Source organism: Nesoenas mayeri (assembly GCF_963082525.1).
Source record: "Nesoenas mayeri genome assembly, chromosome: 4".
Lineage (NCBI taxonomy): Eukaryota > Metazoa > Chordata > Aves > Columbiformes > Columbidae > Nesoenas > Nesoenas mayeri.
In genome coordinates, this window is record NC_137540.1 from 32,403,013 (window position 1) to 32,416,984 (window position 13,972).

The following is a 13,972-nucleotide window of genomic DNA, read 5'->3' on the forward strand; positions in this document are numbered from 1 at the left end:
ACACATAAAGCTGTATCTTAATATGCTAATCCACTATGCCAGCTGATTCCCTTGCTGGTGTGAGCTAAGTAATTATTTAAAATAGCTATAAATTGGAAAAGGGCTTTGCTTTTCAAAGTAAAATATACTGTAATCCACGTGTGAATTAAGGCCCCTGGCTATTTTCTCTCACACACACACACACACCAAAAGCAACTAATTCACCAGCAGTTTTTGAGCCTTTCCACTCCTTTTCCAGATTATAATTTTGTGAGGAGTTTGGATGCCTGAGTCTTGGCTGCTCTGCTCCTACTGACACTAAAACAGTTACTATCCTAAAAGGTTTGCCTGTTTTCTTGAAGAGCCTATTCAGGCAAGGCTGTAAATACACAAGAACAAAGCAATCCTCCTTATCCCAATAGGCAAGTGCCCTGACCTGCTGATTTTCAGGGCATTGTGCTGTGCAAATCATTCCTTTGGGGAGTCGACAGCTGGAGGTGCAGCTGGATGGGGTGAAACCCCCTAGAAGCTGTAGGGGAGTGAATGTTTGTGTTACCTCCTGTAGCAGGTTTGGTTTTGTTGGCAGCTGGCAATAAGCTGCTGCTGGCTAATTCTGCCTAATTCATTTCAATAAGTGGTAGTAGAGCACCTAGCAGCTTTTGGTTAGGCACCCATTTTTACCATGTGTGAAAACACATTTGTGCAAATCCTAATTAATGGATCATGTTTGCTTGAAAGTATGCCAAGAATGAGTGTTGGAGACAGAAGCTGATTGCCTATTTTAATTTTGGACATAGAAGCTGCATCTAAAAGCAGTTCTGCCAGCTTCCTCCAGCCACTCTACATCTGCAGGGGGAAATCTTATGTTTATGTTGCTCTCACTGAATTATCCAAGGTCCTCATCCTCTTTTACAGAGTTTATCTTTGCAGAATCCTTGAGTGGCTGAGAAGGTTCATTTTCACCATTCCACAGAGGAACACACACAGATATTAAATTACATGGCCACCATATGTTTGAGATCAGAGTGGCACAGCAGTGGTTTTAAAGTTTCAAGCATGGACACCACACTATTACCCAAAGCAGTTTGTTTCCCAACATAGAATTGTCTATGAAATCTCTTTTTAAATAACTTTTCGTTGCTCCTAGCCATATTCCTGAATATTTGTCTCTTTGACTATGTTATCTTCAACTGTTTATGGGTTGTAATGCTTCCATGTGTCCCTCAGCAATAGATACAGAAATCAGTGTTTGTGTTTCAGAATGAACTCAGCCAAAAAGGATAGGAAGCAGAGGCTTCTCAAGCTTTTAAGTAAGACTTCAAGATAAACTTCTGTAATCTATTCAGAGGAAAAAGGAAGACTGCTAGGCATCTGTAAAAGGAAATCTCTACTTCTATACATACATACCTTCCCTAGAACATGGCTACAGGAACAAGAAAATATCATAGGAAGCCTAAATTCATACAGCTAATTTTAGGCAAGAACTGTCTGTAGGCCTAGTTCACTATTTCAGTTGCACTTGCCTTGTGTTTGTGCCTGTCTTGACCACCTTGCTTCTGAATTCCCACATTAAAGGCTTTACAGCTGCTGCTTTCAAAATAACATGAAATGCACCCCTGTGCTAAACAATACCATTGGGAAAATGAAAACAGATCCCTAAACCCACTCATCAGAGTAGTTGTCTTGGGGCCAGCACAGCTGGGGCTGGTCCCTCCCAATGCTGGGATGCCCCCGGCCTCAGTCATATGCTGAGACTGGGTGCCAGCGCTTTAGGGATTAGAAGAGTGCATCTGTTTTTAAATACATTTTTCCTTAAAAGAGTTACTAGCCTTTTTTAGTGCACCAAGAAAAAGAATTGCTACTATGCTTTTTCAGACTTTGCCAATAAGAAAGATATGACACTCTTAAAAGGAATTGTAAAGTGTTTCACTGTGGAAATGGATGAGCAATAGACTGCACTCTGCTGGGAGCAGGTGTAACTGCCTGGAAGAGGAAGAATGTGTTTATACCAGCAATCCCGGTGATGCTTATGTCTACCAGAAACAAACCAGTACTGAGAAATATCCTAGTGAACTGAAATGCCATCTGTTCCTGTGCTGCAAAGTACTTCAGTGACTGAAAATCCAGAATGCAGAGAAATAGGGTGCTCTGATGACTTTGGGTTGTGCCCAGGTCATCCTTTTCCCTTCACACGAACCAGAAAAGGACCATTTGTGCAGCTGGCCTGAGGACTGGTCCCCAGAAGCGGACCTTCCTCAGGGATGCCACAGCCACCGTGGGGCCCCCACTCTCCATGGGAAGAGCTGCTGTCAGGACAACACGTACTCCTTGCTGCCACACAGTGGCAGGGACACTGGGCTCCACCCTGTGCCCACCTTGCATGGGACATCGCTCTGCCTTTTACCTCCCAGCCCTGTCCACTATGTCCATGCCCACCATGTCCCTATGTCTGCCCACTGCCTCTCTACTGAAAACGGGCAGGACTTACAGGCCACCGTACAAACCCAAATAGTTATGCAGGGCGAAATGACATTGTCCCCTCAGTAAAATCTGTCTGTTTTATCTGTGGCTCCATCTTCAGTTTATTGTTGTGTGGTGGGGATGGAAGGGGAGGAGACCATCACCCAGCAGGACTTGCTGGGGGCTATAAGCATTTTTCTAGGTCTGGGAGCAGTTCACAACTTCCTTGCTGATGCTAAAGAAAACAACATGCATGAAAGTGCTCCTGCGAGGCTCAATATAGGGTCTCTCTCAAGGTTCAAATCTCAGTTTACACCCATAGAAAAAGAAAATATTGCCAGCATGAGCTCATGACACAGTGATCTCTCTCTGAACGCTCATTTTGGCTTATGCGCTTGGAACAGCCTGATATTTTCTCTGTAGCTCAGTTCTGCAATATTTCACCTCACTCTTCATCAAGAACCAGGAGGGGTCCATATTGCAATGGAATGAAAAAAATAACAGCAGTTCTAATTTAATGTGTATTTCTTTTATAAGAGGACCTTTTTAAATGACAGCCACAATTTTTATTTTCATACACAAAGAAATTCTCTATAAGACTTAAGGTTTGCGTTTTCTACTTTTCTTTTTTCCCTCTGTCATGAAAGAGCTGCCCTTAGTTGTCAACACAGACTATCAGGATTTCATTGTGTTAAACAGATTGTTGGCAGCCACTGGGAGGGTAAAATGAATTAAACTACACTGAAATAACTGTTTATACTTTTAAAAGTGGTATTTGTTTGTGAGTTCTAAAGCTCTCTACAGATGTGAATGAATGGAGCTTTACAGCAATCCTGTTGGAGGGGTAAGCAGAGCGCGTACATTTCATTTCCAAGCACAAAAGGCACCTGACTTGTCTGAGGTCAGACTGAATGCACCTGATCCAAAATCTACTGAAATCAATAAAAGGTTTTCCTGTGACTTCAAGGCATTCTGACCCGAGACCTAAACTAGTGACAGAATGAGAAAATAATTCATGACCCTCAAAACTCTTCTAATCGCTATTAGGCTACTTTCCTTCCTTCTGTTTTAGAGCAGACTTAAACCAGAACATCAGCCAAATCATGATAATTTATTATAAGGCAATATGATACAAGAGAACTTGTGTTAAAGCTTTCCAGCAAAAAAATCATATTGCAAGGACAAATAATAGTACTTTGTGGCCAAGATAATCTTTAGAGGAAATCAGAATAAGTTGAAATATTCCCATAGGCTTCTTTGCTTGAGCACTAAAGCACTTATCTGAAATGCTTTATTTACTGCAACAATTTCATGCTATTTTTGTCTAGATTAATTGCCTGACAAAGCTGTGGCAGAAGTACCAACTAGAAGTTAGTACTCAATATTGTACTGTGGAAATCAAAAAGCTGGAGCACTCAGAATTGCACACTGTTAGGCTGCTAAACAGATAAGCAATGAGCAATTAAATCTTCTTATTAATTTAAAATATACGTCTTTAATTGCATAAGTAACAGTGCTGTATTCATAACTGTAGGATCCATTTGGCAGTAAGTTATCATGGCTGGGATTTAGTCATATGGAAGTATAGAAAATACCCAAGTTGCTCTGAAAAAACAAGCTTATTTACTTGCAAACAATACCACCCAACAAACAGCTCCACTGCTTCTGCACCTGAGGTGGGCAAAGCCTTGGGACCCTTCTGTTCTGCAACCAACAGTGTCACTGACATTTTTCTCCTACCAGTTGTGTTTATCTTCTTACACTCTAATTTACATAGACTTTGTATTAGCTATGTTTCATTTTCTCTGAGTGGCCACTTCTTATTTCACTTCACTGAATATTTAAACTGATCACCCTTACGGTAATGGAGGATTCCCCCAGTTGCCAGCTAACAGCAGTCTTGCAAGAGAAATGGCTTGACGTTAGCTTCACCCTCTTTCTCCCCTTGTCAAAGCTCCAAACCACTAATTCAGTCCACCCAAGACGTTCTGACCAAGAGGAGAAAGCGAGTTTCCAAGTCAAAGATCTCAAACAGAAAATGGCTTTCCAGCTACCCCTTTTTTCTCTCGCATTAGCAGCCTTCCAGGCTGAGGGCCAGCACTAGCTGGTGGCTGGGCCAGGAAAGGACAAGCTCCCTCGAATTGCTGGAACTTCCCAGGCCAAAACTAACACGTTAAAACCAAGACAAGAGGTAGCCAAAGTAGACTGTGGAGCACAGGATCTACACCCTCACAGGGGGATAAAAGCAGCTCGTAATCTCCATGGGTATCAGTTTCTGATCATCTTTATAAAGGACATGTTGAATTAATCTGCTGCTGGGAGGTGATGAAATGACAAGACCCATCTCCAGAAGAATTTATCAGAATCTCCTGGCCAGGCAAAAAACGGAGGCAACAATGACAAGGGAAAAAAAAGGAAAAGTTGTCCTGGCTACTAATGCTGTCCTGAGCATTCAGAAATCCAACCAGATTTTTGGATCAGGGTCTTGGAACAACCCAAGATAGACACACTCAAAGGGCAGGATACTATCTTTACTTTCTCCTTGGGTTACAACCCCCATCCAGACAACATCACCTCAGCCCCCTTCAGATCTGGTTGCAGACATTTTCTTTGCATCTGTGCTCCTTTCTTAGCTAACCTCTCTGTAATGCAGCTGTTGATGGATTATACCAAAGAGAGAAATAAGATAAAGTACGTATCATTAATGTAATAAAGACTCTCCCATCCATATCTCTTTCCAAGAACCCCAGTGCAGTAAGCAACAAATGAAGACTACTCCCTGCAAGGCTGAGAAGAACAATCCTTACATATTCTCTACAGAGACTGTTTTAGTTCATTCATGAATTATCATAACATATAGAAACATCTAAAAAGTACTGGGTGAAACACTGGCCTGACTGAAGTCAATGGCAAATCTCCCGTTTACTCTAGTGGGACAGGATTTCATCCACTAAGTTCCAAAATAAACTTTTTTGCCTACATTTCCTTGGATATACATAGCACGTATTAGGCAGATGCTCTGTATTTGCTCAATAGCTAAAGAAAGTTATTCCTTCCTCCCAAAACACTGTATTCTCTCCCCACTAGAAAACAGACTTGGCATAGTTTCTTCAGAAAATAATACCAAATTGTCAGGGTTTGTACCATCTAATCTGGTTTGGCATAATCAAGTGCACTCACTGGCTGCTGGCCTTGCCATTAATAGTAGCAGCACAATGTGGGGCCTGTCCTTTGGTTTTCCACTGGTACGTGTCTCTGTGTCCAATTTCAAACACGGTCAATCACAAAACAAGGAATAAACTGTAAAGTGGAAAGGTTAAGGAAAGGGAGATGTATTGAAATTCCCTTCAAGGTGTACAAGGACAACTACCAAAACACCAGGGAGAGTAAGTTAAGGCAGAGAAAAATGTTCATAGAGGATGCCCAGCAACGCGGCACCAGCGTGCGACTCGTCTCTCCCCACTGGCGTCTACTCCTGTCCTCCATGGCAGTGGGACAAGATCCCAGCCAGCATTTCATCTGCTCCTGTGCATGTTCCTGTGAGGTAACCTTAACTGCCTGAATTGGTGCTAATAAACCAGGAGATGAACTGCAACGTGCTGGGACACAGGCAGGCTGCTGCCAACAGCTGCCTGCGGCTGGGGCACCACAGCCAGGCAGGTACTGGGGCTACAGCCCAGTAACTGCAGCCCGTTCTCCCATGCACCCAAGTCGTGGGTGGCAATGTGGAATATCTGAGGACATCAAACTGTTACAGACCACAGGTGAGCAGCTCCCCAAGAGGTGGAGAACATTGCAAAAATAAGTATCTTTTGATGAAGTAGAAAGAGATTCTCTCTTGGGAGATTTTGATTTCATACTGGGAGACTTTGATTTCCTACTAAATTGCTCCTCTGTGAACTCGTGCCTTGCTTTTGCCCTGCTCATCAATTCAGGTATTAAAAAGTCTCACCAGAGAGCTAGATCTAAAGCAGCCATTCAGTACAGGGAGTTTTTGCATGCCAAAGTTCAGAAGCCACTTCACATTACTTGATCTCTGTTGGAAAGACAAAACACTTGGGCTAACATCTCAGACTGGGGATCTTTCCCTCTTTGAAGAAACATGGGGAAAAGGCGAGGGAACAAAAATGAGAAAATGGTTCAAACTGGAGTTTTAAACAGGTGCTTAGGCAGAACAAATATTGATCCCTTGGTTCATCACTTTCTCAGCTGGGGAAGGACATGAAAGAAAGAAACAGTACATTAATGTTGTTAGAACCTTTTAAAAGGAACAAAAACATCCCATCCCAGCACACCTAGCTTACCCTCTCTGATTGCCTCATATCAATTAATATTAACCGATTGTAACTGAAAATACTTTGAAAAATGAAACCACTCTGTATGGTAGAAATCAACTCCCCTGTTATCACTAGTACAGCTTCAAGGCATAAATGTGTCTGCAGAATTTGCTGCAAAGGGCTTATGACTAAAAGTACTGGCAGAGGAAAGTCATTTTAGAAAATGCAGCCATGAGGACAAGGTAACTGTTTAATTTCCCCACAGGTGTGTGTCGGGTGGATTTATTGACCTTTGGACTACAAGGCAAGACTTATCTGTTGGCTTAAATCTTCACAAAGGGGAGAAGAGAAGAAATGAAGGGCTTGATAGAAAAAGCTTTGTAGTATGAAATTTGAAAGGCTTTATCCTATGGTCCTACTTCTGTGGTGGGTTTATAGAACACAAAGAGCATATGAAAAATGTCACTTCAGTGTTATTTCTCAATTCTCACTCTCTTGTGCACTCTGTTTTGGTTTGGTTTGGTTTTTTGTGTGTGTTTGTTTGGTGGTTTTTTAACTTCCTCCTTTAAAGAAGCAAAACCCCAGAACAGATGAAGAAAATGTAGAGGTAGATGGGAAGTGAGTTTGGCAAACAGGCAAGACAGATATTTGAAAGATGATAATGCTGCTTCTTAACCACTCTTTGCTATTTTTACCTATAATCCTCTTGTCCATGGTATCTCCAGTGTCCTGATCCCAGCACACAGGTCAGCTGATATAGTACACAGCAAACCTGGACTTACAGGAGGAGAAAACAGCAAACCTCCTTCTCACAGTTTGTGTGCAGCACAAAGTACATGAAAACACATTAAACTCAGTGTGCAGATAAGCAAGGCTGGCTCGAAGAAAAGGAATGGAATGAAATAAAAAAATAAAATAAAATAAAATAATAATAATAATTAAAAAAAAAAAAGGAAAATGAGTGAAAATAAGACCACAAGGCAAAGAGATCAAATCATCTTCCAACAATTTAACAGACCATTGAAGAAGTGTGTTGTTTTTTCATTTAAAATGCAATATTTAAGAATAATAAGAAAGAAAGTCATCATATAAACTGAGGCAACTAATGAAAAACAAATGCATGGCTCAAAAGAGCCAGATATGGAGAAAATGCCAATGAAGAGATTTTGACAAGGCACCAAAGACTTCAGAGCAGAGTATATACAAGCAACACTTCTCTGCCTCCTCTCGTTATGAGATGCAGCAGGAAGGATCACCACACACACACTGCAACTCAGCATTGCTGTCCTGATGCTTAATTTAAAATGAGGAAAAAAAAAAAAAAAGAACGTGAAATAGGAGCTGCAAGCTTCGATTCCCAAAATTTATTTCTTTGGGAATGTGTGCATGCTTTATTCTTCTACCTCAAAGTCCATCAAGCAAAGTAGTTGGTTAAGTTGTGGAGTATGCTAGGTTTGGCGTAAAGATCTCACACTTTTAATGAAAGGGGAGATTGGACTGAGCTTTTTGTATGGAAGCTGTATTATTACAGACATCAGCCACAGCCAGTTGTGTCTCAGGGGTTCACTGGAGCCAGAACTGACCTTGTGAGAATTCTAAGGCTCCAGGACTTCACTTGTGGAGTCCAGAAGATACGTTGCTCCAGAAGAAGTGCTGCAAGTCCAATATGGTGCCTATCAGCAGTGCTTCAGGAATTCGATGGCCACAGACTGTCAGTCCCAGGTGCCTGGTGGAGCTCTGCTCCCCAAGCAAGTTTGGCAAAGCCGTGGCCTGGCTGGATGTGGCACATGTTTCATTTGGTCTACTATCCTTTTCCCAGAGGGCAGAGGTAACAGATATCACGCAGCAAACAGCCAGGCACATTTCCAAACAGTTAACACCGCACTGCCAAAGCATTCTGTTCATGAACAAACAGGAGATAAAGAGGCTTTGGGCATGACTGGAGGAAGGGCCAGAGCTCTGGGCTGGGAGGAGACGGATGGTCATGGCTGGGCTTCTGCCCACCACCTGAGGCTGAGGATGGGAGAGGGCATGGTGTGCTCAGTATGAAGGAGAGCAGAATTTCACTCTGTTGCACCAGTGCCCTAATCATCCTTGGCACAGGGGGAAATCACAGCAGTCCAAGGAAATTTGAAAGTACTGAAATATAGTTTATAAAGCTGAGAAATCAAATGCATTTTTGAAAGGGGCTTATCTGAGTATACCAACTTTACATCTGCTTACCAACAAAAAATGAAACTAATAACTTTTTAATCCTTCCCAGGGAAAGTCCCAGGGAACATTACTTTTACCCTTTCCTGCTTAATACTCATTTTGTTCCCCTTCTACTGAGGGAAAGAAGTGGCTTTACATGAACTGCATGTGAGAACATATAGGAAAACCTTTCAGCAAAACCATGAGAGAGAAAAGATGAAAGAGTATGAGGTTTCCTGTTCTTGGCAAAGCATTTTGTCCATACGGGAAGATTTCTAAATTCCATCACATATTACTTTGGCCCTGTCTACACCAGAGAAATGTACCATGTTAAAAAAAAAAAAAAAAAAGTGTGAACTGACATGTCTTAAAACTAGGACAGTGTGAAAACACAGTACTGCCCTGAGGTATGAATGACAACAGCTGTGGGGTTTTTTTAATGTGCTGGCTCGGTGTGGTTAATTGTAAGGTGTCTCCCACAGATAATCACCAGTTTTGTTTTTCACATCCAATGTACCTCTCACCATAGATATCGGTTACCATCATAGTAATTTCAAATGAACTGCCTCAGTACAAACAAGCTGTAAGGCTTATATTTACACAACAGCATGAGGACATTTATGCTCTGGCTATTCATTTTCTTACATATCTCTCTACCCCCGCCTACCCTGATTTCTCTTTGAAGAGAATTCAGGATTTTAAAGACATGGGTGGAGGTGCAGTATTCTGAGGAGCAGAAAGTTCTCCCATTTCCTCATTGTGACCATTATGGATAGTGGCTTTTTGTCTGGAATTTTTTAAAAGTGAGAGATATCATGTTATCACAAGCTTTTAAGACAGCTTAGAAGTTCTATCCATGGTTTTAAGACCTGTATTACCTGCAATACTAGATCTCTTTACTACACCATTCATAGCAGCTATTTATGGGGTTTAAGAAATCAAGAACAGTAAAGAGCACTATGTGAAACACTCGGAGAGAAGCTATACATTTTTCCCATCACAAGGAGGACAGCCTTTCACTAGCAGATAGCTTTTGGCATTCCTCTTCATCTTTGCCTGCTAAGCTTCACCAAGACAAAAAATTTGCCAGGACAGTCTCAACTTGCCCTAGAGTAAGCTGAGTTTAATGAGCTGTTACTGAGCATGATGCTGAGAGCAGAACAGGAGGCTAAAGGGGAAGAGCCCACAGACATGATTTACTTGAACATCTTTCTGACTTTAGTTTAGATTTCCTTGGTGTGTATCTCATTCAGTCTTCGGCTTTACCACTTGCCTTTATTCTGCTAAGAATGTGAACGTTGTTGTCAGATTTTGTTATTAAAACCACAGTGTGGTGTTGATAGCAACCACCACGGAATTTTATACTCAGTATGTTGTATCAGAAGCATCATTCAAGAAAAATCAAGTGAGATGAGAAGAACTGGGAGGATGGAAGGAGAACTGTCATCTATCAACATCAGGTTGCCTATCAGGAGAGAAAATAAGATTTTATCCAGCCATTGTTTTCCCATCTCCAAGAACCACTTCCCACCACAAAATGTCCCCACCACATAGTTCAGTCACCATGTTTGATGCAGCGAGGCAGAGCCACCAGGGGACCTGAAAGAGCAATTCATAGCACTCCACACTGCACCTGGACAACATGAAGCTCTACAGAACTGCTGAGCATCTCACAGGCTCCATGGGAATGCTGCTGATGGAAGAAGGCTGGGAGAAGTCTGGAGGAAAGGAAAAAAAATAAGGAATTACCAGGTCATAATTAATTAGGCTGGAGATAAGGCCTAGAGATAGCTTCCAATTTCTTTGCTGTGTTTTTCCTATTAAAGGCTACAGCTGTCAAAAAAAAAAAAAAAAAAAATCAAGGAGAAATTGAAACCTATGTGAGAGAATACTACTTCAAAAATGCACTGCCATGGACCACAGGGCTATGTTACTGGAAAGCATGTGGACATTTTCTTCAGAGTTTGAAAATTTGAAACACACTGGGTCATCCTGATTTAAGGGCTGGAGAAAAACTGCATCATTGAGCTGGATGCAGCATGTACCAACACCACTAAGAAATTGGATAACACCAGGAGTAGTTTTCCCTTAGGTGATTAAAGGACATTTACAGTCTCACTTACAAATTGAAAAAATGGGTTTGCTCAGGAAGAGATATGGGCTGGATTTCACTACATCCATTTTAATTAGCAGCAAGCATTTTTATCCATAATTTCATTTAGCTACCATAATGAGTTTGACTCACTAGCTACTTTTGAATTTCCTGTTAAACATTGATTTAGAGCAACATGGAATAATAAAACTCATTTGCTGGGATTTTCAGCAGGATTTGTTCTAAAATAGAACAAAATCATTAACAGAATTGATAGATTCCTGTAGGTTTGCATTGCCAAGCTTTCTTTGAAAGCAGCATGTTCATTACCATGTTGCATGGGAAGAAAAGAAATTGAATGAGCAGGAAAGAATTTATATATACTTACAGGACATGAAATTTGACTCATCTGGCAGCTGAAGCCATGTTCAAGTTTTTGTATGGAATTTTTCTATTCATACTCTCTATTGCTGCTTTATTGAGAGCAGATCTCTAGTCATCAGTGCAGGAAGCTTGCTTGTCAAGGGGATTTACTTGGAAATAGTTCAGTCGTGTTAAGATTCGTGGTGTCTCTTCCTCATGAAAAAAAATGCTGTTGGATGTGGCACAAAAGTTTTTCTGATTGCACAAGCTATGCCCCTGTTTATCACAGACATCTCACAACAGCAATGCATCCCGTCAACATGCAGCTCTGCAGCTAAACTCATGTTTCATTCTTCAGCTCACCATTTGCCTCCCAGGAAGGGGCAAACTCAGTCTTGTAAGGTAATCCTTGCATTCAGTCCATTGTAAAATCAGCCTCACTACCTTTTTCAGCTATTCACAATGCAAACTTTGGCTTCACTCTTCACACTTTACTCTTAAGCGTTGTTTAGAATTGTACTTGCAAGTGGTTCCTCTGTAAAAATCCCTCTTCAGCAGCAAAACCCTCCAGACTCCTCACTCCACATTGCTCTGCAATTCTTCATGTGCCAAAGAATTTTCTAAAGTAACTTCAGTTATACTTCAGAGAAAGAGGGTACCAGAACATGCAGATACATACAATACCAGCACTTCTCAGAAATGCATTTATAGGTAGCTGTCACAAGAATTTCCCCACGTTTTCATTGTCATCATTGACTGCACCCACATTAGCACACTACTCTCTCCCATCCCTTCCTTTTAATCCATGCAGCATTCATCTAATCCAGAAATCTCTCTGCTCTCCTCCAGACTGCCACGTAAATGTATCATGTTTTCAAATATTTCCTTTGAGATGTTCTGGTCTCTTCTAGCCTTAGTTTTTCTATTGTCCTTTTCACCTCCCTGAGAGATTGCAGTTAATTACAGCTCTTTGTTATCTGGTCTCTAGGAAGTCTCCTCTCTTTTCTCTAGGTCTTGGTACTCATAATCCATGCTGATGCTGCATTGACTCTCCCTTGCTCTGGAGGGCTTAACCCTTCAGCTCTCCTCTCAGCAATGCATCAGCTGGGAAAAAGAAAAAAAATAAAAAGGAAAAAAAAAGAAAAAAAAAAGCAATAACAAAAGAAAACAAAACACTTTTGCACCATCCAAAAGCCCAAGTTTTTGCTGCCACAGAAAGAGTAAAGGTGAGCTGTCTTGCAAGGATACACACTCTCCCTGAAAAATAAAGCAGAAAGGTTGCAAAAAAAAGTTGACAGAAATAAGTGTTCCACACACATATTCACACACTATCTGCACTTCCCAAACACAAATGTAAGGTCTGGGGTTTTTTGAAGAAAAAAAAAAAAAAAGTACAGCAACAAAACCCAATCAATAACAAAACCCCACAAAACAGCAAAACAGTTTTCTGAGTCTGCAAACTTTCCTCCTTTTAACTGAAGATTTCTCATCAGTGATTTCAGGCTGCCTCACCTGGTGACAAGCATTTAACTCAATTATTGTTTGCACTGTTGGGGTCTAATTTGCAGGAAAGTGCCCCAGGTAATCCATGCTTCAGATACACATTTGGCACTTATGTAATCATTGTATTAAAAAAACCCCAAACAAACAAACAAAAAAGCCAATCCATAACACAAGGAAAGATTAACAAAGGCCTGGTGATAACATGCGCCTGAAGGAAATTTACATGTTATTGATTTAGAGGTTCACCACTGTCCTAGTTTTGTTAAAAAAAAAGTTTTTCTTTTAGTGAATTTGCCTGTCAGCTAAAGCTTTCATATTAGCTGCATTTTCCTGGAGAACCAGATACATATTTTGGTAAATCTAGCAATGGAATGCTAACTTATTGATAAGGACAGATTCACATCTCGCAAGAGGGGCAACAAGAAACAAGCGACCAAGAAACTGACCAACTCTGTATAACATTCCATTCACGTGAATACTTCATATAAAAGTGGGAGATCACGAGGATCTCGTCCCTTTTTTTCCATTTTGCCCTTCCTCTTCGTCCCTTCTGCTTATGGCCGACATTAGGAGAGGACCTTGCTAGTCGTCCCTGCGAACTGAGGCCTAGTGAGAGACTGAATCCAGCTCCGGTTGGCTGCAGAGTCTAATCCGGGACTTTGGGTGCCGGCTCTGCAGTTGCTGAGACTTTCAAGATTGGTTTTGTATATTTTGTATTCTTTTCTCTATTCTTATTAGTAGCATTAGTAAAACATTTTTTAATTTTTCCAACTCTCTTATCTCTGTCCTTCTTTCCCTCCCGATCACCTGTCCTCAGTGGGAAGGGAGGAGAGGAAAGGGAAGAAGGGGGAAAGCGGGGGAAGAGGAGGTTAACAATACATCTGCCAGGGTTTTATTGTCACCCCGCAATCTAAACCCTCGACAACCACTAAACATTACAAAGGTGATACTATATAGTTTCAATACAAGCAGCAATGGGAAAACAGGAAGATCTAAGGTTTGATCCTACAAATCCCCTCAAGCCAAAAATCGTTAAAAAATATATTTTTAAGAGAACATTTTGAAAAAAAGCAAGTCCACACCTAGAAACTCCACACCACAGTTC